The sequence below is a fragment of the Podarcis tiliguerta genome (assembly GCF_965153285.1).
Source record: "Podarcis tiliguerta genome assembly, chromosome: 17".
NCBI lineage: Eukaryota > Metazoa > Chordata > Lepidosauria > Squamata > Lacertidae > Podarcis > Podarcis tiliguerta.
In genome coordinates, this window is record NC_139550.1 from 11,542,334 (window position 1) to 11,566,795 (window position 24,462).

Here is a 24,462-nt window from a genome sequence, read left to right on the forward strand (position 1 = left end):
GAACAGGAAGAAAACAGAAATAAAAGAAAACAACTAAGGTTAATATTTATCCTTCTTACTTTTCCCTTCAGCAAAAAAAAAAAAAAAAAAAAACAAACCAAAAACCCTAAAAGAACCAAAAAAACCACAACTATACCCCAATATGAATGCTAACTCAGTTTGAGATCTCTGTAATTCCTTTTGATTACATGGTGTTTCATTTCAATTCTGTGCAGCATCTGAGGGCTCAACAAAATGAGAGTGCAGAAGATTCATGAGCTGGGGGGGATTCAGAACCACTGTTAACCCTTTCGTCTCATGCCATTTACCTGACCTAAATCCCGCCTCCCTGCCACAACAGCAGCAAGAATACTCATTGCGCAGTATTGGAAGACACAAGAACTACCCACTCTGGAAGAATGGCAGATGAAGGTGATGGACTACATGGAATTGGCAGAAATGACTGGCAGAATCAGAGACCAGGGAGAAGAGACAGTGGAAGAAGATTGGAAGAAATTTAAAGACTATTTACAGAAATATTATAAGATTAATGAGTGCTAGAATGACATCGGATTGAACGTAAAAGGTTATTAGTAATAAAGTGGTGTAGGAGTATAGAAAATTCAAAGCTCAAAAGGTGTAAAATTAAAAGGCTTAATTTATTAAGATATTAAGATTAAGATAAAGATTAGTTAAGATAGAGGGAAGGGATTTGCAGATCAAATATATGGACTGGAATACAGTGAGGGGAGGTGTGGGGAAGTCTGAGAAATAAGTAAATGCAAGGAATACTATGAAAATGGAATTGTTTTTATTCGTTTTTCTTTTTTTCCTTTTTTGCGTTGTTGTTTTTGTTGTTTTGTATTTTTGTACTTTTGTATTTTTCTGTTGTTTTTTCTTTGTATGTAAAAACCCTAATAAAAAATATTATATATATAAAAAAACTAAATCCCGCCTCCCACCCCACCCAACTGCTATTTGTGCTAAGGCGTAAAGCATACTGGAGCCTGTATAGCGTCTGTATGTTTTGCCTCCCAAAGCACAGAGCAGCTCCAGAGAGCAATTTAGATCAGGATAAATGGCACTGGGGTGGGGAAATTAAAGCCCCCTTCTCAACACCTAATCTGCATGACACACACTCGGCTGCATTCGCCTTTTTGAAATGCAGGAAATCTAACCATGGACTCCCTCAGCAATTCAATAGTGACTAGGTGTGACCAGGGGGTCGCGATCCCCTCTTCCCATGTTCTTGTCTCCTCTACCACTAGTTCCTGTTTCTGAACCTGGTGTTGCATTAGTTCTGTTTATATCCGGAACTCTTCCAGGTGTCACAGGTTTTGCATTACCAGAGGTCACGGAGGGCTTCTTGAAAGGCACATAAACCACCACAAAAGGAGGTGGCAGCCTGAGAATTCCTGAGAGCCACCAGTTGTGAAGTCCAAGCGTTGGCCAATACTTGGTCCAATCTCCGTTTCTAGGCTGTGAAAACAAAGCATGTTCTCATGTACGCTGGTAATTTCATTGCACAATGAAGACAAGTGGAAACATCTGTTTTGATCTGCTAGGGTCTTGGAGAGAGATCAGAGAAGAAGGTCACGCCTACAACACACATTTTAAGTGCTCATATCACTTCAACAGTTAACGCTTCCCCACAAAGAATCCCAGGAACTGTTACGGGTGCTGGGAAGCGTAACCCTGTAAGGGAGTCTCCGGACAGCTCTCTGCACTCTTTAGAAACTGCAGTTCCTGAGATTCTCTGTGGGAAGCCATGGTTTGTTGAAATGGTATTAAGAGTGTTTTGAATGGATGGTTTGGATGTGACTGGAGACCAGATTCTGAACATTCCCTTTCAGAATCATAAGGGCTGTTCAGCCCCACTGAGCCACCACCAAATGAGACCTTCCTCAGTTCTGAATGGACATATCCCCCTACCATCCTGATTTGACCAGGACACCCCAGAATTACAGAAACCATCCTGGCTTCTGAATGGATCCTAGAATGTCCCGGTTTTTTTGCTCCGCACTCTCTCGTGAGACAGCCGGACCAAAAGACATGTGTTTTTGCATGGGGCTGGTATGTGGACATGCGCCCCACAGCAGTGGCATAGCGTGGGGGGTGCAGGGGGGGCCGGCCGCACTGGGCGCAACATCTGGGGGTTAGGGTTAGGGGGCGCAAATCCACGGGTTAGGGGGCGCAAATCCACGGGTTAGGGGGCGCAAATTACTTGCCTTGCCCCGGGTGCTGACAACCCACGCTACGCCACTGCCCCACAGCACTGGGAGGAGTGGGGATCTGAGCTGAGGGTAGGAGCAGATCGGCTCCTGAAGAATGGGGTCTCCTTGCGCTGCTGGTCTCTGTCTCCTGCTTTTCGTTGCACTGTTGAACCTATGCCCCACCAGAGGTGAGTCCTGGCTGGTGCTTTGGCCTAGGGGTGAGGGGAGCCCCCCCCAATCCAGCTCCCCTGCTGCTTTTGCCCCTGTTTGGCAGTGGGGAGGGGTGGTGCGATTGCCTCTGCAAACTGGGTCCCACGTCACGTTTTTCATCATTTCTGATTTGGGAGGGTATGCTGTGAACTGGCTGATCACACATAAAAGACAGTATGCTTTAGTGTCACATGCACCACTCTCTTGAATGGTGCGGCTGCCCTACATCAACAGGAGGACCGGCCCATCCATTAACCTCAGTGAGGCAGCAGACTGGAGGGGCAGCAGATCCAAGCTCCCATGGAGTAGGCTGCTTGCCACCTTCTGCACTTGCCACCCTCTGGCATCACCCGGGAGGAGCAGAACCTGCTTCTCTCTGGCCTCCCTTTTTCTCCTCCGCTGTCTTCAGTGTGATGGGGCTTCCTTGGGCCACCTCCAGTTGCTTCAGGCAGCAGAGGAGGAGGGCAGTGAGGTAGTAAAAAGAAGGTGGCAGGGAGGGAGGATATGCTGTTTTCTCTTTTGCCTCAGGCAGCAAAATGTCTTGGGCCGGCCCTGATCAGCAGTTTTAAAAATTCCTTCTGCTCTATCAAACGCCTTTTGTGCTTACATTAAGAGGCACTAGGGGGACCATTTTTTTTGATGAATATGCCTTGGCAAGGTTCACAAGCAACCAGCACAACACAGCAGAGAGCAAAGTTTAGGCTGTGACTTCAGTCGATTGGACAGACAGATCAAGCTGTTAGATGGCGACTGTCGCAAAGTAATTATACTCACTCTGCGCACCGAGCGAGAGGAACCCATGGCGACAAATAAAAAGAGCAGCAACAGGATGGCGGGTCTCATCTGGTACAGATGATTTCTGTTGGGAGAGAAACCAGCTGAGTGAAATGAAGCAAATGCCATTTGCACTCCAGGGTAGAAAAAATTGCCTCAGCCACATACCAGGATAATATACAAATTAGCTGGAGCCTTACTCTCATAGCCAGGCTCAAAGTTCAGTGGGTGGAGGACACTGACAAAGTAGGGGAGGCAGTTTTCCTTATGTACACATTGATTGCTTTACTTGTCTTCATTAAGGATATTATTCATGAGGATAATAATGTTAATTATTATTATTAACATTATTAATTAATTAATATATTATATATTATAATATAAATATAATATTATATAAATATAGGTAAAGGTAAAGGGACCCCTGACCGTTAAGTCCAGTCGTGACCGAGTCTGGGGTTGCGGCGCTCATCTTGCTTTATTGGCCAAGGAAGCCGGCATACAACTTCCGGGTCATGTGGCCAGCATGACTAAGCCGCTTCTGGCAAACCAGAGCAGCGCATGGAAATGCTGTTTACCTTCCCGCTGGAGCGGTACCTATTTATCTACTTGCACTTGACGTGCTTTTGAACTGCTAGGTTGGCAGAAATTATATAAATGTAATTAATTAATATATTAATAGTAACAATAATATTATTGTTACCTGTGCAGGCTGTCTGGCAGTGGTAGGCCAGATCAGAGGGGAGCACAACACCCTCCGATTACCTTTCCATCTATTTCTTTACCTCTTTGTTTTCATCCTTCCTCCCATCCTTTCCTTTTTGCTTCCTCAGCTTCCCTTAGCTCCATTCACTTCCTTGTTCCCTTATTTCTTCTTTTTAGCTTTTTGCTACTCTTCCCCCCTCTCCTTGCTTGCCTTTTCTTCCACCCTTCTCCTCCATCTCTCACTTCTTCCACTTCTTTCCAGACACCATCCCTTCTGTGTTCACACTTCCTTTCCTCCTCCAACCAACACAGTGCTTGCACTTCCTCTCCCACTTCCTCAATAATTTTAAATTTCTCCTTCCAAGGGACAACCACTTTATGACTGTCTAGTGTTATTACTGATCTTTGTAAACAGCACTAGAAACTTTTGCATTCATGTTGGGCTGAATTTCATTAGTTTCAGGTTGGGGTAAAAAATGTCTCCCCAATATTGTGTTGAACTTTAGGGGTTGTGAGTGAATGCTAATATTTTTTTTTACTTACCTTACGTGAGATGGCAGAAGGATTTGTTTCTTTTAACAACCTGAAGAATACTTTACTGCAGGATTATGTGGTGACTTGCTGAATTGGCGTATGGCTATATCAGAAGTGTTAAAGTGTTAAAAAATTGGTGAATATGGAGACTTTGCAAACAAAAACAAAAACTTCTTGAAATATGGCAACCCTATGTAATGTTATTGCCTGGGGTATTCTTGGGGGGAAAAGGTGACTAAAAGGTGAAAAAAAGAAAAGAAAAGGGTAAAGGATGATTAAGTCCAGTCAAAGGCGACTATGGGGTTGTGGCGCTCATCTCACTTTCAAGCCGAGGGAGCTGGCATTTGTCCACAGACAGCTTTCCAGGTCCTGTGGCCAGCATCACTAAACTGCTTCTGGCACAACGGAATACTGTGACAGAAACCAGAACGCATGGAAACTCCGTTTAACTTCCTGTCACAGCGATACCTATTTATCTACTTGCACTGGCGTGCTTTTGAACTGCTAGGCTGGCAGAAGCTGGGACGGAGCAACGGGAGCTCACCACCACAGCAGGGATTCAAACCACCGACCTTCTGATCGGCAAGCCCAAGAGGCTCAGTGGTTTAGACCACAGCGCCACTCACATCGGCTCTGTGGCTATCCCCATTGTTGCTGGTCCGATAAGAATATAGGAGCCCTAAGCTTCTGTGCATCTGGTCTCCATAGTCCTTGCCAAACCACTCATTTCCTTTCTTGAAAGGGTTGACTGTTGAAGCAGAACAGAGAAATAGACCATAGGAACAGAAGCTCAGTGTAGCATAGTGGTTCAAATATTGGCTTTGAAGTGGGGAATCCAGATTATAAATCCTTACTCGGTCACAAAGCTGATTAGGTGACCTTGGACTAGCCATTATCATTCAGTCCAATCTACCTCACAGGGTTGTTTTGGAAAAATGTGGGGAGGACAGGGCTTTTTTTGCCTTCAACCGGAACTCACTGGAACTCAGTTCCAGCACCTCTCAGATGAGCACCATTGACATTATAAGAGAACAATGGAGGAGTTCATGCTGAGTTCCAGCACCTCTTTTTCTAGAAAAATAGCACTGGGTGAGGGACATGGAAAATCTTGTATGCCCTGTTGAGCTCCTTGAAGAAGGAGTGGGATGTTTTTAATAATAATAATATTCCTAATGGAAAAATATCAAAAAAATCAATATGTTACTTGAAAAAAGAAAAATTCTGTATTACTATACTGTAATAAGATAGGCAGAAAGATAGTTCATGAAGAGGGATCAATTCCAGATGCTTCAGTCAGTGAATTTCAGACAATGAATTTCACAGGTTCATGTGTTATGAAATCATAAATTTGCTCAAAGACATGACCCCAGAAATCACTGAGTTATGGCTAATTTAAGCTCATGGACCCTTCTTCCTCTCTGTAGTCGTTTTAGGCTATTCTTCACTCAAAATAAATCTGTTTATTAATCAAGGGCCTGATGAAGCCCAGCTTCCACTTAGAAAATAAGTGAAAGCAGATTTAGATCTTAAGCATCACTCTATACGACAAGGAAAAATATAAAGCAACTTTGATTAGAAAAACAGATAATTTACCTACCTGTTGACTATTCCTTCCTAATGCAACACTCCTAGAAAAAGTGGTTGAGGCACCTTGGACTGGGTGTCCCATGACAATCCACATTATTTATACCTGACCCCCTTTATCACCCAGCCTATTGGCTTCTCCAAAGTTGCATTAGTCACAGCAAAGGCGGTATCACTGTTATCAGTGCACATCTTTCTTTTTTAAAAAATAAGCCCAAAACCTCATGTTTGATTCATGCAAATGTGTTAATGAATAATGATGTTTGTAGGTTTGAGATAAGAACTTAAGTCTGAAGGACCTGGAAACAAAAAGGATTTGTTGCCTCATCAAGATGAGCTTTGTGGTTTGGCTGATATGAATTGGAAGGAAAGGAATGACTGGGCTTTGTTCTTAAAGTCAACTATTGTGTGATGATAGTCCCTTAACTTGCTTTTGTTGTGCTGCCAAGAGGAAAATTTGTGGGTGCTAGGAGCAATGAGAAGCACTAGCAGCTGTTGCCACCTGCTCACCTCCTTGTCCTTTCACCCTAAACAGCAGTGGGAATCAGATTTGAGGAAGAGTTAATATGAACCTAAGGCCTTGGGCCTTCATCTGAAGCCCTTCTCAAGGTAACCCCTCTGAGGGAGATTAAGAGGATGGCAACATGGGACAAGGCCTTTTCAGTTGTGGCTCCCCACTTGCAGCTCCCCAGTGAAGTCCACCAGACACAATCATTGACACCATTATGGCCCCATGTGAAAAACTCTCGCTGCTCCCAGGCATTTGACAAATCATGCTAAATATTCTGCTGTTTGTAGCTAAGTTTCATCTTCTGATGTTGTTTTTCTGGGTCTGTTTATGCATCATTCAGGAGGAAGAGCAGGATATAAATTTAAGAAATTTAGGTTTCCTGCAATGCATTATTTTTGTTTTTATGTTATGCCTTTGAGTCTCTCTCTCTCTCTCTCTCTCTCTCTCTGGTATGTAGCTGTCAGGATGCTGTCAGCAGCTCTCAGCTGGTTGCCCAGGAAAGTATAAAGACAAGGAAAAGTTTCTTTTTTATTTTAATCTTTACGGAGAGAGGTTATAGAACCCAGCCTCTTGGATAATGCCGTTGTCACAAGCAAAAATCCACACACACCCATCTCTCCCACTTCATCCTTCGTCACTTTTCTGGGTGCTGCTACGTGCCCTCTGTCTTTGAGCTCTTTGCTCCCCTACTTTTAAGGCTCTCCAGATTCTGGGAGATGGAGGGTCTGGAATGCTTTCTAACGACACTGTGTCCGCCAGCTGCTGGTCCAGTTCTGCCTACTCCTCCTCTCCTATTATTTCCCAACTTTCCCCCTCATCTGCCTATGTGCTGTGACCTCCACAAACCACTGTTGTAAATCTATACTGTCTTCCTCTTCCTCCTCCCTGGGAGGGTCAGGGTGGGGAGGCAGTCTCCACCATTCCTCCTCTGCCCAGTCCCTGACAGTAGCTTAGAGAACCTTTTGTAGTGAGTAACTAATAAGTGAAATACACAAAGAAATAATACGACGACAACAACAACAACAACCTAGTTTGCAGCACCACCTAAACCATGAGCAGGCAAACTAAGGCCTGGGGGCCGGATCTGGCCCAATTGCCTTCTAAATCCAGCCCAGATTTTTACATGAGTAGAATGTGTCCTTTTATTTAAAATGCATCTCTGGGTTATTTGTGGGGCATAGAAATTCATTTATTTTTTATTTACTTTTTCCAAAATATAGTCCGGCCCCCCACAAGGTCTGAGGGACAGTGGATCGGCTCCCTGCTGAAAAGGTTTGCTGACCCCTGGCCTAGACAGTGGAGAAGGTGAACTAAGGGAGGGAATCACAGCTGCTGTGAGCCAACCAACCTCCCCTAACCCATGGGAGTTGTTTCACAGCCTCACGTCCCTCTCTTGGGGAAGAGGGAGAAGCAGCAAATAGTGACGTTTAAGAAGGAAGGAGTGTAAATCAGCACTGGGTAAAATTGGGGAGTGAAGAGGAGAGTGAAGATCTTCATTCTGATGCTGATCTCCATGCTCCCTGCTCGTTTAAGATGCTTATATTGACTCCCTCCCCTTGTTTCCGATGCTAATCTTGACTCTCCCATTTCCAACATTTCTCCTGTGTTGTCTCCAGTGCTTTTTTTTCTGGGGGGACGCAGGGGGATGCATACACCGAAACATTTTGTGACTCTAAGTTTGGCCTCATTGAGGGGCAGTATTTCAATATTGAATAGGAAAATGAGAGTACCCCTAAACATTTTTTTTTAGAAAATAAAAGCACGGGTTCTCTCTCTCTCTCCCTGCCCTTGTTTCTGATGCTGACCTTCTCTCCCCACATTTCCAATATGGTGGAACCTTGGTTTTCGAACGCAATCCATTCTGGAAGACCGTTGGCTTCCAAAATATTTGAAAACCGAGGATCAATGGGCTGGCTGCAAAGTCAATGGGGGAGAGAATGAAAAATGCACTTTGGAAGCCATTTGACTTCCGAGGCACGTTAATAAATGGAAGCAACTACGTCCTGGTTTTCGGCGTTCAGGTTCTGAATTGTTTGGCTTCCGAGACGCTCGAAAACCGAGGTTCCGCTGTATTCCCCAAGAGAAGATCAGCATTGGAAACAAGGGGGAAGCAAGAGGTGCAGCATCAGGGTGGTGGGGTCTGAGGAGCCTCAACAGTATATAAAAAGTACATTTAGCAAACTACAATTGGGAGGGTTCAGGGGTGCCAACTTGAATAAAATATTGCAGGGGGGGGAGGTAAGCACTGCCCAACATTATTGATCACATGATGCAGTGCACCCACACCATTTGAATGTCAGTACCCATCAACTTGGAGGGCTGGCCCCCTCAAATATTTTATAGGGGGTGCAAAGTCTCCTCAGCTCTTAGGAATTGACTCCTATGGGAGGTTTCTAATTTCTGATTTGCCTCAGGCGCCAAAATGTCTGGGGCCGGCCCTGACAGGGAAGAGAGAGAAAGGAAGAAACAACCCACAGGAAACATAAGTAGATGCTGGACATATTTATTCAAAGGAATATATTTCAAAGCATAATTTTTTCCAGAAATTTAAATCTTGTATCATGCATTATATCAGGTGATTCGTGGCAACAGAAGGAAATTGTTTCTTAGAGAGCCCGTCTTGAAGAACGTATCTCAGAGAGACCTGTTAATTGAAAAGAACAAATCGGTAATAATCAAATCCATAAGGGTGGAAAAAGCTCTTTTCAGCTTCAGGTTATTCAGAACACATTCACACACAGACACAAACCAAACAGAGCCTGCTATTTTTATACTGGTTTAGCCAGAGAATCACCACTTGATTTTGTGTAGAAGATCAGTGAAGATCTACATCAGTGGATGAAGATCTACATCAGGAACAGAGGAGGGTAAAGATCTACACTGGGATCTGTTGCCTTTGGGGATACTGCTGCCTGAGGCGGTCACCTCACCTTGCCTCATGGGAGGGCTAGCCCAGTCAGATATACAACCACCAAAAACTGTTTACAAAATGTTTAGGGTTTTGTCCTAGAAACCATTCATGAAGTCATGAATCCAAGTTCTTCAGTGAAAAAGATAGAAGCTGGGCTTGAACCTTCATTGCAAGCAGTCACTGAATGACTGCTCAAAACAGCCCAGCTCACCTGGTCCCTAGCGGAGCGGCAGAAAACTCAATCCTTTACTACTATTTTAATGGACACTTACCTCAACCGGTAGCGTTGACAGGGAGAAAGACATAATAATACTGTGGTTGTGAGAAATATGGATTCTGTGAGGGGTATCCATAAGGCCCTTGTGCAAAGTATGGATTCCTTGCATAGGAAGGGAAGGGAAAGTATGGATTCCTTGCATAGGAAGGGAAGTAGGCTGGCTGTGGACGGAAGCCTCTCCAATACCTTCTTTCGTTGCTTCCACTTCCACTCTTGCTAGCCTGGGAGGACAGAGGAGACAGAGAAGAACAATGGAGAGTTGACATAGACATTGGTAAACATAAATGTATTTAATGTCACGGCTAAAATGGCCGCTGTTTCTTTAATGCGAATAAAGCTGGGTCAGCATGACTCAGCAGCCTACAGCAGGTTGTATATATATAGTGAGAAATGTTAGTTTGTGCTGTGGCTGGTGTTTGAGTTGGTTGGTTGATTGGTGCTGGTGTGTATAGTTGTTCAGTTGTGTTTTGCACAAAGACTTAAGAATAAAACTCTGCAAGGATATTCTCGTGGACTCCTTTTGTGCCGACAAGGAGACTGAAGAGAAAAAGGGAGGTCAGAACCCTTTCCCTCTTTTTTTGCTTTTTTACAAACACTGACAGGTTATGGGCCCAGTGTTTCTGAGCATGTGCAGAGTGCAAAACGACTGACACCATCTCAGCAGGGAGCTGGTGAGTCCTGGTGGTGCCTGGAGCCAGTGGCTGTGCGTTGGAGCAGTTGGTGGCAAGCTGTAACTGTCTGCAGTGACGCTGGAGCGGCTAGGATCTGAGGATCAGCAAAGCACTCAGTGTCGGCTACTGGAACAGTTTGAACTGCTAGAGGACCACAGTAGGTGACTCACAGAGCGGCTACACCAGTTGCGGAGCCAGGCGGGACCTGAGGGTCAACAGAGGCAGCAGCTAGAAGCCGGTGAGTGCCAGCCAGGACCATCCAGTTGGACTCTAAAGAGAGAGTCAGGAGAGATTGCTGGAGACCCCACAGAAGGGGCTCAGCAAGCACCAGCAGAGATGGCAGATTTCCAGTCTTCCCAAGTTGTAAATATTGGGGGAGGCATCCCTTTTGAACTTCTCTCAGAGAGCAACTGGCTGAGTTGGTCAATTAAAATGCAGCAGTTGTTAAGGAGAGATGGACTATGGGACTGTGTTGAAACTGAGGTTTTGAGACGGGACACTGCTGAGAAAAAACGGCTAGATGAAAGGGCCCGTGCCCAAATTATGCTGTGTTTGAGCAACTCTCAGTTATTGCATGTAGCAAATGCCAGCACAGCGTTTGAGTGCTGGAATTTATTAAGGGCAATGCATGTCAGAGAAACTGCTGGAACTATAATTTCTCTGACCAGAAGGCTGTTCAGGACTGTTATGAAAGAAGGTGAGAGTTTGGCAACTCATCTCCAAACGCTGAAATCTCTGTTTCTTCAACTACAGCAGAGAGGTAAGCGTTATGATGAGACTGACCAAACCTACATTATCCTTTCAAGTTTGCCTGAAAGCTGGTTGCCCGTGATTAACAGCATGGAGAGTATGCGTCCCCGAGATCTGACCCTTGAGTATGTGGTTGGAAGATTGACCGAAGAAGCAGAAAGAAGGTCAGATAGACAGGCTGAACTCCAAGAGCGGAGGAGTTACAGCAAAGGGGGCCAGCAGCAGAATCTGCCAATGGAGCAACACCAAGGTTTGGACTTGGCCATGGCGGTGAGGAGGTGCTATAGATGCAACCAACCCGGGCATCTCCAACGTCAATGCAGGGCAAGACTTCCAGGAGACGACGTGGAGCAGAGACAGCAATCGATGCAGAAATGTAAGCAGAAGGGGTTCTCTTCAGGAAAGAAGAACACGCGTTCTGCTCAGTTTGTGTCTGCATTTTCTCGAGAGGAGAGAAAGATACCTCGAGGAACATGGTTGCTGGACTCTGGGAGCAGCAGGATTATCTGCAACAATCGGGAGGACTTTAAGACCCTGGGGAAGCCAGCTGATGGAAAAGACTCCATCTATCTTGCTGATGGTCGTAGAAGCAAGATTGATGGCCAGGGAACATGTTTCCTGCAATGCTTGAACACTACTCTACCAGAGACTCTGTTTGTCAGCAGTTTGGACTATTGTTTGCTGTCTGTAAGCTGTTTGATTAAAGCAGGGTATAGTGTTAAGTTCACACAGGATGGCTGTCTGATAAAGAATGGAACTCAGGTATGTGGCCATGCAAAGTTGGAAAATGGGTTATATGTAATGCAGGACAAGCCTGTTAAAGCAGCCCAGGTGGTTCAGGATAATTTGCCAGTTCATAAGGGGTGTGTACATGAACTGCACAGAAAACTGGGTCACGCCAATTTCCGTGTGCTTTCAGAAATGCAAAAGGTGTGCAAGAACCTAAAAGTAAATAGCTGTAACTGTTTCCTAGATTGCAATGTATGTAAAATGGCCAAATCTAAGAGGAAGCCTGTGGCTTCTAAAAGTGACAGAGTATCTAAAGAGGTTTTAGAACTTGTCCATTGTGACGTGATAGGCCCTTTCCCACAGAAGACTGAAGGGGGCGCCAGATATGCTTTTCTGGTAATAGATGATAAATCACGTTTTAGTTGGCTGTTTTTGTTAAAGCAGAAATCTGAATGTTTCCCCACATTCAGAGAATGGGTTGCCCAAGCTGAAAAGCTCTTCGCTCGCCCTGTTGTGCAGCTGCAAACAGATAGGGGCGGAGAATTTCTGAACAAACAATTTGGGACATGGTTGCGACGTAAGGGGATCACTCATCGCTTGACTAACCCTTATAGCCCTGCTGAAAATGGTCTGTGTGAAAGACGTGGGGCTGTAATACAGTCAGTAAAGGACTGCCTGCTAGTGGATGCAGGATTGGGTCACAACCATAGGCTGTGGGGCGAGGCTTTTCTCACAGCGAACTTTTTGATTAATAGAACCTGGTCAAGCTCTATAAAAGATATACCTTATCGTGTATTGTTTGGGAAAGAACCAGAGTGGAAAATGCTCCATAACTGGGGTTCTTGGGCACATGTAAATATTCCCAAAGCTCAGCGCCAGAAAGGGGGCGCTAGAGCGCAGAAACTGCGGTTTGTGGGATATCAGTCCTATGGCAAAGGGTGGCGTTTCAATTTACGCCCAGGACGCTTGGTTCTGTCACGAAGTGCAGACTTCGCTGACCAGGACAGATGGACTGCGATCCATGCCAACCCAGATTGCCTACTGCCCCTGCAAGTAAGAGAAGAGGCTTCTTCTCAGCCATTGGCAACACAGGAGCAGGATGAGGAGGAGGCACAGATTTCCCCAAAGGATGTGGCAATAGATAATACTTCTTCTCTAGAGGAAGAGGAAGAAGAGCCAGAGATAAGGGGGGAAGAAGAAGTAGTTGTGCCTAGACACTCCCAGCGTTCAAACAAGGGTGTACCTCCTCAGCGTTTGACCCTAGGAGGAGTGAGAGTATGCAATGTGAGTTGTGTGGAACCACAAAGTTATAATGAAGTCTTAGACTTACCCCCTGGGGAACGTGCTTTGTGGGAACAAGCTATGAAAGAAGAAATGGAGTCTTTTAAACGTAACAAGGTGTTTGAGGTCATAATGCCGCCACCTGGTGGCAGAGTGGTGTCATGCAAGTGGGTTTACAAAAGGAAAACCCTTGCATCTGGGGAACCACGTTTTCGAGCCAGATTAGTAGCCAGAGGGTTCACTCAGATTAAAGGGGAGAGTTATGATGAAGTGTTTTCTCCCACTGTAAAGAGTGAAACTTTTCGTTTAATGCTTTCCATTGCTGCTGTAAGACAACTAGCAGTGCACCATTTTGATGTTGATGCTGCATATCTTCATGCAAATTTAGACCATGAAGTGTTAATGAGACAACCCCCTGGTTTTGAAGAGGGGAATGGTGCAGTCTGGCGTTTGAAAAAGGCTGTTTACGGTCTCAAACAAAGTGGAAGGTGTTGGAACCAGTGTTTAAATGAAGCCCTTGTAAAACTTGGTTTTAAAAGGAGTGTGGCTGATCCATGCCTGTACACCAAAGGGACAGGCAACAAATATCTAATGCTCTTAGTCTTTGTTGATGATTTGCTTGTAGCAGGGAGTTCCACAGATGAGATCCAGAAGCTCACAAGCCAACTGGAAAAGAGGTTTAAGCTTAAAGCCTTAGGGCCTGTAAGCAATTACTTGGGAGTAGAAGTAAGGCAGGAAGCAGATGGAAGCTTCCTATTGAGCCAGAAAGAGAAAATTCTTCATTTGATAGAGCAGTTTGGCATGGAAAACTGCAAGCCAGTCCAGACTCCCATGACACCAGATTTCCCAAAGACAGTGTGTGATGATGAATTTGATCAGCCTGAGTTGTATCACTCAAAAATAGGATCACTGTTGTATTTAAGCCAGTGGTCAAGGCCAGACATTGCATGTGCTACAAATGTTCTGAGCCAACGTGTATCTAAACCCAGTACTGCTGATTGGTGTGCTTTGAAAAGGCTTATCAGATATCTAAAGGGGACATTAAATGTATGTTTAAAGATATCTAGTACACAAGATGAAAAACTAGAAGTATTTGTTGATGCGGACTGGGGAAGCTGTGTAGCTACCAGAAAATCTACAAGTGGAATGGTCATGATGTTTGCCAATTCCATAATTGGATGGAGGTCAAAGAAACAAGGATTTGTTGCGACCTCATCCTGTGAGGCAGAATATGGGAGCCTATCGCTAGCATGCAATGAAATCATGTGGTTTTTACAGATACTAAAAGATCTAGATTGTAAAGTAGATTTGCCTATCCAAGTGTATGAAGATAGCCAATCGTGCATTGCATTAGCGGGCTCGGAAATAATGAAATCCGCATCAAAACATATTGCTATCCGTCATGCGAATGTGAGAGATTGTGTACAGAATGGGGTGATCAAACTGGAGTATTGTCAGTCACAAGATAATATTGCTGATTTGTTTACCAAGCCTTTGCCAGCAACATGCCATAATGAATTGATGACAAAACTGGGTTTATGTATATAATGCATGTATGTATTGTTTCTGTTGGGGTGTTTCGCATTTAAGAAACAGAAGGGGTGTCACGGCTAAAATGGCCGCTGTTTCTTTAATGCGAATAAAGCTGGGTCAGCATGACTCAGCAGCCTACAGCAGGTTGTATATATATAGTGAGAAATGTTAGTTTGTGCTGTGGCTGGTGTTTGAGTTGGTTGGTTGATTGGTGCTGGTGTGTATAGTTGTTCAGTTGTGTTTTGCACAAAGACTTAAGAATAAAACTCTGCAAGGATATTCTCGTGGACTCCTTTTGTGCTGACAAGGAGACTGAAGAGAAAAAGGGAGGTCAGAACCCTTTCCCTCTTTTTTTGCTTTTTTACAAACACTGACATTTAACTCTGTGCTTATTCCCATCGTGAATTAATTAAATAAATAAATAAAAATACTTCACTCTTCCTATGCCATTACTTCATTTGTAGATATAAAGAGCCCTTTATGGCAAGTCAAAGTTCATCATCAATCGTACCGTTTATCCAAACATGCAACTCTCCTAGCCAAATGCAAGCCAGCATGTGATCAGCCAGTCTACCATTTCTGCTGCCTGCCCAGAACTGCAAAAATGGGCCACACAGGCGCCAACTCCAGGGGCCCCTGACACCCACAAAAAAAAATTGTTGTGGGCACCCAGCCTCCATCCTCTGCCACCACTGCCCCCTGCCGCCGCAGCCTGCCACCACTACCGCCCAGCCTTTGCCCACCACTGCCACATGCCGCTGCTGCCTGACCTTCGCCTAAGCCCCACTTCCCCGCCCTTGCTGCAATTTAATGGTAACTCTCGATGCCTACCTCAAAATGAGCAGTGAGGGCCAGAAGGCAGGCAAGAAGGATCAGAGTCTTCATTCTGCTTGTTTGATCCCTAAGAGCAATGAGCAAAAACAATCTCATAGAGTCAACACTGAATGCTAGCGTTACTAAAATTGAACTTAGGTATTCACACGTGGACTGCGAGAGAGAGGAGAACGAACGGGCAGGGGCAAGAATTAAGAAATGATGTAGAATGGAAGTGAACAAAGTGGCTGGATTTGACCAGAACATTCTGGGTATGTGGCATCTATCTCACTCCCAAAGTTGTTGTTGTTGTTGTTGTTGTTGTTGTTACCTATAATTGGTGGTCCTAGCAATATTTAATAAATCTCTTTCACCAGCTGTAGTTTCACCTGGATATTTTCCATATATATATATATATATATATATATATATATATATATATATGCTTTCTAACATACCATTTTCAACAATAATTAAACATACTTTTACATCTTATTCAGTTTTTTTGACTTCCATCAGTCCTGTCTGGAAATTTTCCAATCTAATCTCTTAGTGTGCATTTCTTATTTTCCCTATTGCATTTCAAACTCATAACCAATATCTCTATCTTTTTCTACTTTGTAACACTTCGTATATTTCTCCTTTCAAAACTTCTTGTAGTCCTACTAGCGTAATTTGTTGATTACAGTTGCTCTTCAAATAATTCACCTGGAGATTTTCCAACCATATTACAGTCAACAAGCCTGGGTGGGTACCCAGTGGCATTCAGAACACCCATACCATAACCTTAGATCCTGAATCCAGTATGAAAACGTGGACAGGATCCAAAGTCAAGATTTAATTTGGGTTGTGCTTGTCCAGTTTTATTAGGGGGAGGCCATCGTTCAAGGGTAAAGCCCAGACCTTGCATGTGAGCAATTCCAGGCTCGCCTTCTGGCATCTCTGATTTTAAAAAAAGAGCACAGGTAAATTAGGAAAGATTCCAGAGAATTTGGAATTTCTGCCTCTCAGGGGAGACAGTCCTGGACTCTGTGAACTTATTCACAATAAGCAGATCTCATGTAGCTGCTTTCGTTTGGGTATTAGGAGGATGCTATTGAAAGAAAGAGGAGTAAATGCTCATTTTTTAATTTATTGGTTATAGCTATTTTAATACTGTCCTTCGGTCACATGTTCTTAGTGTGGTTTACAAAAAATAATAATAAAGCACCATGTATTTAATGACCATCACTAACTATGCAAACTGATAAGAGTAGAGAGCACACACATTTTACAGGACATCAGAATTATAGAAATTATAGAAATGGAGTGCTAAGTCACAACAAGTCATTCAATTTTGATGTGAAAGCTCAGGAGATGCTACTTCCACTGAACTCAAGGAGCTTAAGGCAGTTTAGATTTTGCAAGCTGGCTCTCGTCTTACTTTTCAACCTACCTATTATTCCTGTTTACCATAAAAGTACAGACAAAGACACAAAACACATATCAGTGCAAGTATTATTGCTTACCTTTTTATTGGTCTTCATTTAGCAGCTTGGACTTCTCTCTTGGCTTGATACCTGTGATGTATCTGCAGCAGTTATATATGCTCAGATGCTTCCTGGGATTAGGTGGGAAATCCCGCCAAACATCTTCTGGGATTAGAACATTTCAGCTTAATCTGTTTCTAAATGCGCATGCAATACCTTTAAAATCATCTGTTCTGAAATATTTTGGAGACTGCAAGGACCATTGTATTCAGTCCCGCCCCCTCAAAGGAGAGGCTTTTTCACAAGGGCCCAAGATCAGCACTATAAGAGATATTTATCTTAGATATTCCCCAGCGCAGCCATTTTCTATGGCAAATTGGTGCTTATTTGGTGCAGTGGGGGGGCTGGGGAGGCAAAAAGGAATTAAGGGGACATCAGCTTTATGGTTTAAAAGTGCACACTGCTAAAAATTTCACGTACTTTGCTTCTCCCTCACTTGCTTCTGGCTCTGTTGCTGAGCAGCCAGGAGTAAAACCATGGTTTGGGCTAGCTTTATGCCTGAAGCTGCCTTTGTGGTTTTCTTTCTCTCCAAACAAGCCCTGTTGTTGTTGTTTAGTCGTTTAGTCGTGTCCGACTCTTCGTGACCCCATGGACCAGAGCACGCCAGGCACTCCTGTCTTCCACTGCCTCCTGCAGTTTGGTCAAACTCATGCTGGTAGCTTCGAGAACACTGTCCAACCATCTCATCCTCTGTCGTCCCCTTCTCCTTGTGCCCTCCATCTTTCCCAACATCAGGGTCTTTTCCAGGGAGTCTTCTCTTCTCATGAGGTGGCCAAAGTATTGGGGCCTCAGCTTCAGGATCTGTCCTTCCAGTGAGCACTCAGGGCTGATTTCCTTAAGAATGGAAAGGTTTGATCTTCTTGCAGTCCATGGGACTCTCAAGAGTCTCCTCCAGCACCATAATTCAAAAGCATCAATTCTTCGGCGATCAGCCTTCTTTATGGTCCAGCACTCACTTTTATGCATCACTACTGGGAAAACCATAGCTTTAACTATATGGACCTTTGTTGGCAAGGTGATGTCTCTAAACAAGCCCTAAGCAGCAATTAAGATTTGTTTTTGACTGACCAAAGTACAGTCGTAGCTTGGTTCTCGAACAGAATGCGTTCCAGGAGTCCGTTTGACTTCCAGAACTGTTCGAAAACCAAGACGCGGCTTCCAGTTGGCCACAGGAGTGTCCTGCAGCCAATCAGAAGACGTGGAAGCCACGCTGGACATTCAGCTTCCAAAAATCGTCTGAAAACCAGAGCACTCATTTCCGGTTTTCGATCATTCGGGAGCTGAAACATACAAGTTCCAAGGTGTTCAGCAATCAAGATATGGCTGTATTTTGTGAGAAACAAACTACAGGCCTGGATTCAGACATAAGTCTTTTTTTCTTTCTTAAATTTAAATGTTATTTATTTTATGTGCAGACAAACAAACATAACACAGAGACATTATATAACAAATAAAAAGGAAAAACAAAGGAAAAACAAAAATGGAATAGCAATATTAACAAAAAGAACCATAACAAAAATAAAAGTGTACTGTACCTGAAAAATACACTAATGGACAGTATATTTTAACTAAATTTCAAATCCATTTTCTTTGATTACTTCCTTCATCCTCTATATGGGTCTGTTATCAACCATAATAATCTGCTTCCTTTTATCTTCTTTTTAACTCTCTTTATATTTCCATTTAATTATTTATATTCTAACCATAAATCAATTTGCAAAAGTTAATTAAAACAAGTCCAAGTAGTAATTTGTGGGCATTGCCTTTTCTGGTAATCACTATATTTCTTCCAATCTTCTTGAAATTTTTGTTTGCTGTGACCTCTGATCGCATCTGTCAATCTTGCCAGTTCGACGTAACTACCGGTAAATAGTTTTTCTTGCCATTCTTGTTTTGTTGGAATTATTTCTTTTTTTCCAATTTTTCGCAGTCAGGGTTCTAGCCGCCACAGCATACACAGACATAACTCTAAGCCAAACTATGGCTTCGTTTCTGGCACCAACAGGAGTGGCAGGAGTAGCATGTGGTTTAACTATGGTTTAATGTGAACTGCAATGACAAACCTAGACAGCATCTTAAAAAGTAGAGACATCACCTTGCCAATACAGGTCTGTATAGTAAAAGCTATGGTTTTCCCAGTAGTGATGTATGGAAGTGAGAGCTGGACCATAAAGAAGGCTGATCGCCGAAGAGGAGGAGAGGAGACTCTTGAGAATTAGATAAATTAACAGGAAGGATTCGAAACCTGCGGGACCAGAGATTCTTAGAAGACTGGAGTAAATACTTGAACTATTTGAAAAGCAATTGTAATAAAGAGATTACGTTAGCAGGACTGCAAGAAGTTCTGTAAGGAGGATTATGTGAAATATTGCAAGGAAGACTATGGAGAGAATTATTTTTTATTTTTTTTTTTGCTTTTTTATTAAATGCTTTATTTTTTTTCAATGCAAAATCATAACAAAAATTACGAACATTGAATCCAAAAAAATACTATACAAACAAACAAAACGGAACATACACAAAAAACCAGAAAAAGGGGAAACAAAACAGAACCAAACGAAAACAAAAAAGCACACATTTACAAGAAAAAAAAACCATATCATTACGTACATTTACACATATTGACTTCCTTTCTTTGTTCTAAAACCTCAGTAAATTTACTCTTACTGTATTGTTGTGTCTGGTTAAATTACTTTCATCTTTATACTATATATATATATATATATATATTTGCTTTCGTAGATTTTCACGGGTACAGGAATGCAGGTTTTGGTGTCCTCGGGTGTCTTCCCGTGTAAAAGTTGGGGTGTCTAGGCGACGTTTCGACGAGGTCTCACTCGTCATCTTCAGGCTGGTGCTTTCGGCTTCTTGTTACTGGAACAGAGCAGGATCTCAGTGTTTGAGTTCCTATAAATACTGTTGAGGAGGTGTGGTGTATAGCCTCCAATGTTCTGGGCAGAGAGGAGGTTCCCAGGCTAGTGTGCCTTTTCTTCTTTTGTTCCTTAATTACTTGAGAGATATCTTGAGTGATTTCTTGAGTGATTTCCTGAATCCCACTTAGGTGGGTCATTAGGTGTGGATTAGTTGCTAAAGCCTTCGTGTCTTGAACTCTTGAACTTTGTGAAGAGTTTTTCTGAGAAGATGGCTGTACTGCACTTGGTTGTGCTCTGGCTTGGCTTCGTGTATAGGGGCGAGCTGTGGTTTTGTGGCCTGTGCCAGCCAGATCTGTGTAGGGATTGCAGGGGGGTGCAGCATCCGGAGGTGCCACCCTGGTTTGGTTACTGGATGGTGTCTGTAATTTATCTGTGGAGAGGGTCTGGGTTTGGGTCTGGTGTGGTTGATTGGTGATGGCGTTCTGTGTGCCTCTGGATCTGGTGTCAGATTTTGTGGGGAGGGCTAATTTCCAGATGTCTGGCAAGCGGGATGTGTCGTCACGCTTGTTCATGTTGTGAGGGTGTTTCTCTATCTCGATGGCTTCCATGATTATTCTCTTGTGGTGATGTTCCATGTTAAAGAGCAATTTGGAATCTGCAAAATTAATTTCGTGTCCTGTTTCTTTCATGTGTTGGAAAAGAGAGGAAGTTTTTTCTTCTTTTTTGACGGCATTCTTGTGTTCTGCGATCCGTGCATTTATTCGTCTGTTTGTTTGTCCAATGTACGTGGCTGGGCAGACTTTGCAGGGTATTTCATAGACCCCTTGGTTTTCCAACTGAATTTTATCCTTGGGGTTTCTGAGGATATTGGCTATTTTTTGGTTGGTGCAAAAGGCTGTTTTGATATTGTGTTTATGGAGGATTTTGCTAATTTTATCTGTAGTGCCCTTGATATAAGGAAGAACGCCATCACCAATCAACCACACCAGACCCAAACCCAGACCCTCTCCACAGATAAATTACAGACACCATCCAGTAACCAAACCAGGGTGGCACCTCCGGATGCTGCACCCCCCTGCAATCCCTACACAGATCTGGCTGGCACAGGCCACAAAACCACAGCTCGCCCCTATACACGAAGCCAAGCCAGAGCACAACCAAGTGCAGTACAGCCATCTTCTCAGAAAAACTCTTCACAAAGTTCAAGAGTTCAAGACACGAAGGCTTTAGCAACTAATCCACACCTAATGACCCACCTAAGTGGGATTCAGGAAATCACTCAAGAAATCACTCAAGATATCTCTCAAGTAATTAAGGAACAAAAGAAGAAAAGGCACACTAGCCTGGGAACCTCCTCTCTGCCCAGAACATTGGAGGCTATACACCACACCTCCTCAACAGTATTTATAGGAACTCAAACACTGAGATCCTGCTCTGTTCCAGTAACAAGAAGCCGAAAGCACCAGCCTGAAGATGACGAGTGAGACCTCGTCGAAACGTCGCCTAGACACCCCAACTTTTACACGGGAAGACACCCGAGGACACCAAAACCTGCATATATATATATATATATATATGTATGTATATATATACACCATTTTTTTCCCCTTTAACCCTGTAAAGCATCATTCACTACATACCAATACACTTACTCCAGAACAATGTTTTTTCATATACTCTTTTGCACAACCCCATTCTTTTAATAATTTCTGGTCCGATTGTCCCCTTATAAATGCTGTGAGTCTTGCCAGATTTATGTATTCACAAAATTTAATTTGCCAATCTTTCACTGATGGAATTTTCCTCCCTTTCCAGTTTTTTGCTATAAGCATCCTGGCAGCTGTTGTTGCATAAAGGAATACTTTCCTTTGATTTTCGGGAATATCGTTTGTAATTAATCCTAAAAGGAATGCCTCTGGTTTTTTACTGAAAGATATTTTAAACATCTTTTTGAGTTCTTCGTAAATTTCGTTCCAGAATTGTTTAATAGGTCGGCATTCCCACCACATGTGAAACATTGTTCCTGTTTCTTTTTTACATCTCCAACAGGTATTCGAATTTAATTTATAAATTTTAGCCAATTTTACTGGAGTTAAGTACCATTGGTACACCATTTTCATAAAGTTTTCTCTTATTGTGTAACATGCTGTGAACTTAATATCATATTTCCATAATTTCTCCCATTGTTCTAGCCGAATCGCATATCCTATATCACATGCCCATTTGATCATAACTTCTTTTACTTCTTCATCCTTTAATTCCCATTCTAATAAAAAATTATACATTTTGGATATTTTTTTTTTGGAGTTTTGTAATAATACTTTTTGTAATTTTGATTCATCTTTCTCAAATCCTATTATTTTATCCTGATTGAATATTTGTGCAATTTGGTGATATTGAAACCATGTAGTACAGTATTGGGTCACCTCTTCATATGGTCTTAATTTTATTTGGCCCTGTTCTTCCTTTAGGAGTTGCTGGTATGTCGCCATTTTCCCTATAGTATTTTTCTTTTTAACAGATGTTACTTCTAATGGTGAGACCCACCATGGGGTTTTCGGTTCTAACAACCTTTTATATCTCACCCAGACCTTGTACAATGCATTTCTAATTACGTGGTTTAGGAAATCTTTATGTACTGCCACTTTGTTATAAATTAGATATGCATGCCAACCATATCTATTGTCCCATCCCTCCAAATCCAAAATGTCACTGTTATCCAATTTGATCCAATCCTTGATCCAAGTAAAGCATGCCGCATCGTGATATAGTCTCAGGTCTGGGAGTCCAAAACCTCCCCTCTCTTTTATGTCGGTTAGTAATTTATATTTGATCCGTGGCTTTTTGCCTTGCCATATAAACTTTGTTAGGTCCGTTTTCCATTTTTTGAAACAATCATCTTTACATATTATGGGAATCATTTGAAAAAGGAACAAGAACTTTGGTAAAATATTCATTTTAATAGCCGAAATTCTACCCCAGAGTGTTAAATTCAATCTTGTCCAAGTTTCCATTTCTCTTTTTGTTTCTTCCCAGTTTTTTTTATAATTATCTTCAAACAAATTTATATTTTTCATTGTTATTTGTATTCCTAGATATTTCACTTTTTTTACAATTTGTAATCCAAATTTTTCTACCAGTTCCTTTTTCTCTTGATCTCCCATGTTTTTTACCATTAGTTTCGTTTTTTCTTTATTCAAAGCAAAACCTGAGACCCTTCCAAAGTTTCCCATTTTTTCTAGAGCCTTTGCTATACTTTCCTTTGGGTTTTCCACCATTAAGACTAAATCATCTGCAAATGCCCTTATTTTGTATATTTTCTCTCCTAGGGATATTCCATTTATTTCTTGATCCAGTCTGATTTCTTGATTTAATATTTCCAAAACCAAAATGAATAATAACGGTGAGAGTGGGCACCCTTGTCTGGTGCCCTTCTGTATTTTAAAATAATCAGTTGTGTCATTATTTATTATTATATTTGCTTCTTGTTGTTCATAAATTGCTTTTAGCCCTCTTGTAATTTGGTCCCCCATGTCCATCTGGTCTAATAATATTTTTAGAAATTTCCATGATACTTTATCAAACGCCTTTTCCGCGTCCACAAAAACAAAGGCTACCTTCTTACTCGGTTTCATGTCTAAATACTCGATCATATCAACCACTGTTCTTATATTATCACTCATTTTCCTGCCTGGCAAGAACCCTGCCTGCTCTTTATTTATGCAATCCTGCAAAACTGTCTTTAATCTTGTTGCCAATATTTGTGCATAGATCTTATAATCATTATTTAGTAATGATATTGGTCTATAATTGGTTATAAACTCTTTATTTCGTCCTTGTTTTGGGATTACTACTATGTGAGCCTGTTTCCAGGTGTTGGGAATCTTCCCGTCTTCTAGTATTCTATTTAAGAGTGTCTTCATAGGTGATAATAATGGTTCCTCTAATTTTTTGTAATGTATTGCGGTAAGACCATCTGGACCTGGGGATTTTCCCAGTTTCATCTTAATTATCGCTTGGTGAAGCTCTGTCGTGGTTATTGGGGAGTTTAGATCTTGAATCTTTTCTTTCTTAATTTTAGGTATATCCTTTCCATATAAATACTCTTTTATTTCATCCTCTGTCTCATTTCCTGCTTTATATAGCTTGTTATAATATTTTATAAAGCACTTTTTGACTTCTTCAGGATTATCTAAAGTTCTCCCTTCTTCCACTATTTTATCAATCAGTTTTTCCTTTTGTCTTTTTTTCAATTGCCAGGCTAGCATCTTTCCGGGTTTATTTGCAAATTCGAACGACCTTTGTTTCATCCATTTAATATTATCCTCAATTTCACTATTTAATATTGCTGAAGCCTGGGTTTGTAATATTTTTAGTTTTTGGTTTATTAGTTCATTTTTTGGTTGTTTTGTTAATAATTTTTCATTTATTCCTATTTCTTTCCTTATTTGTTCTAGTTTTTGCTCTCTGATTCTTTTCCTTATTGCACTTTGTTGTATGTAAAAGCCTCTTATGAAAGCTTTACTTGCATCCCATATTGTCCTGATGTCTGTATCCTGTTCTTTATTTAATTCAAAAAATTCTT

At 42.3% G+C, this 24,462-nt stretch overlaps 2 long non-coding RNA genes across 2 annotated transcripts; both read right to left on the reverse strand.

The window, feature by feature from the left end:
- Nucleotides 1–986: 986 nt before the first annotated feature.
- On the reverse strand, nucleotides 987–6,059 carry LOC310668038. The gene is made up of 4 exons (XR_014506567.1): nucleotides 6,013–6,059; nucleotides 4,425–4,518; nucleotides 3,177–3,261; nucleotides 987–1,458 (listed from the first exon to the last, which is right to left on the reverse strand). It is a non-coding gene; the product is annotated as an uncharacterized lncRNA (long non-coding RNA).
- Nucleotides 6,060–8,997: 2,938 nt separating this feature from the next.
- Nucleotides 8,998–17,543, reverse strand: LOC310667937. The gene is made up of 4 exons (XR_014506452.1): nucleotides 16,984–17,543; nucleotides 15,494–15,563; nucleotides 9,694–9,919; nucleotides 8,998–9,154 (listed from the first exon to the last, which is right to left on the reverse strand). It is a non-coding gene; the product is annotated as an uncharacterized lncRNA (long non-coding RNA).
- Nucleotides 17,544–24,462: the final 6,919 nt, after the last annotated feature.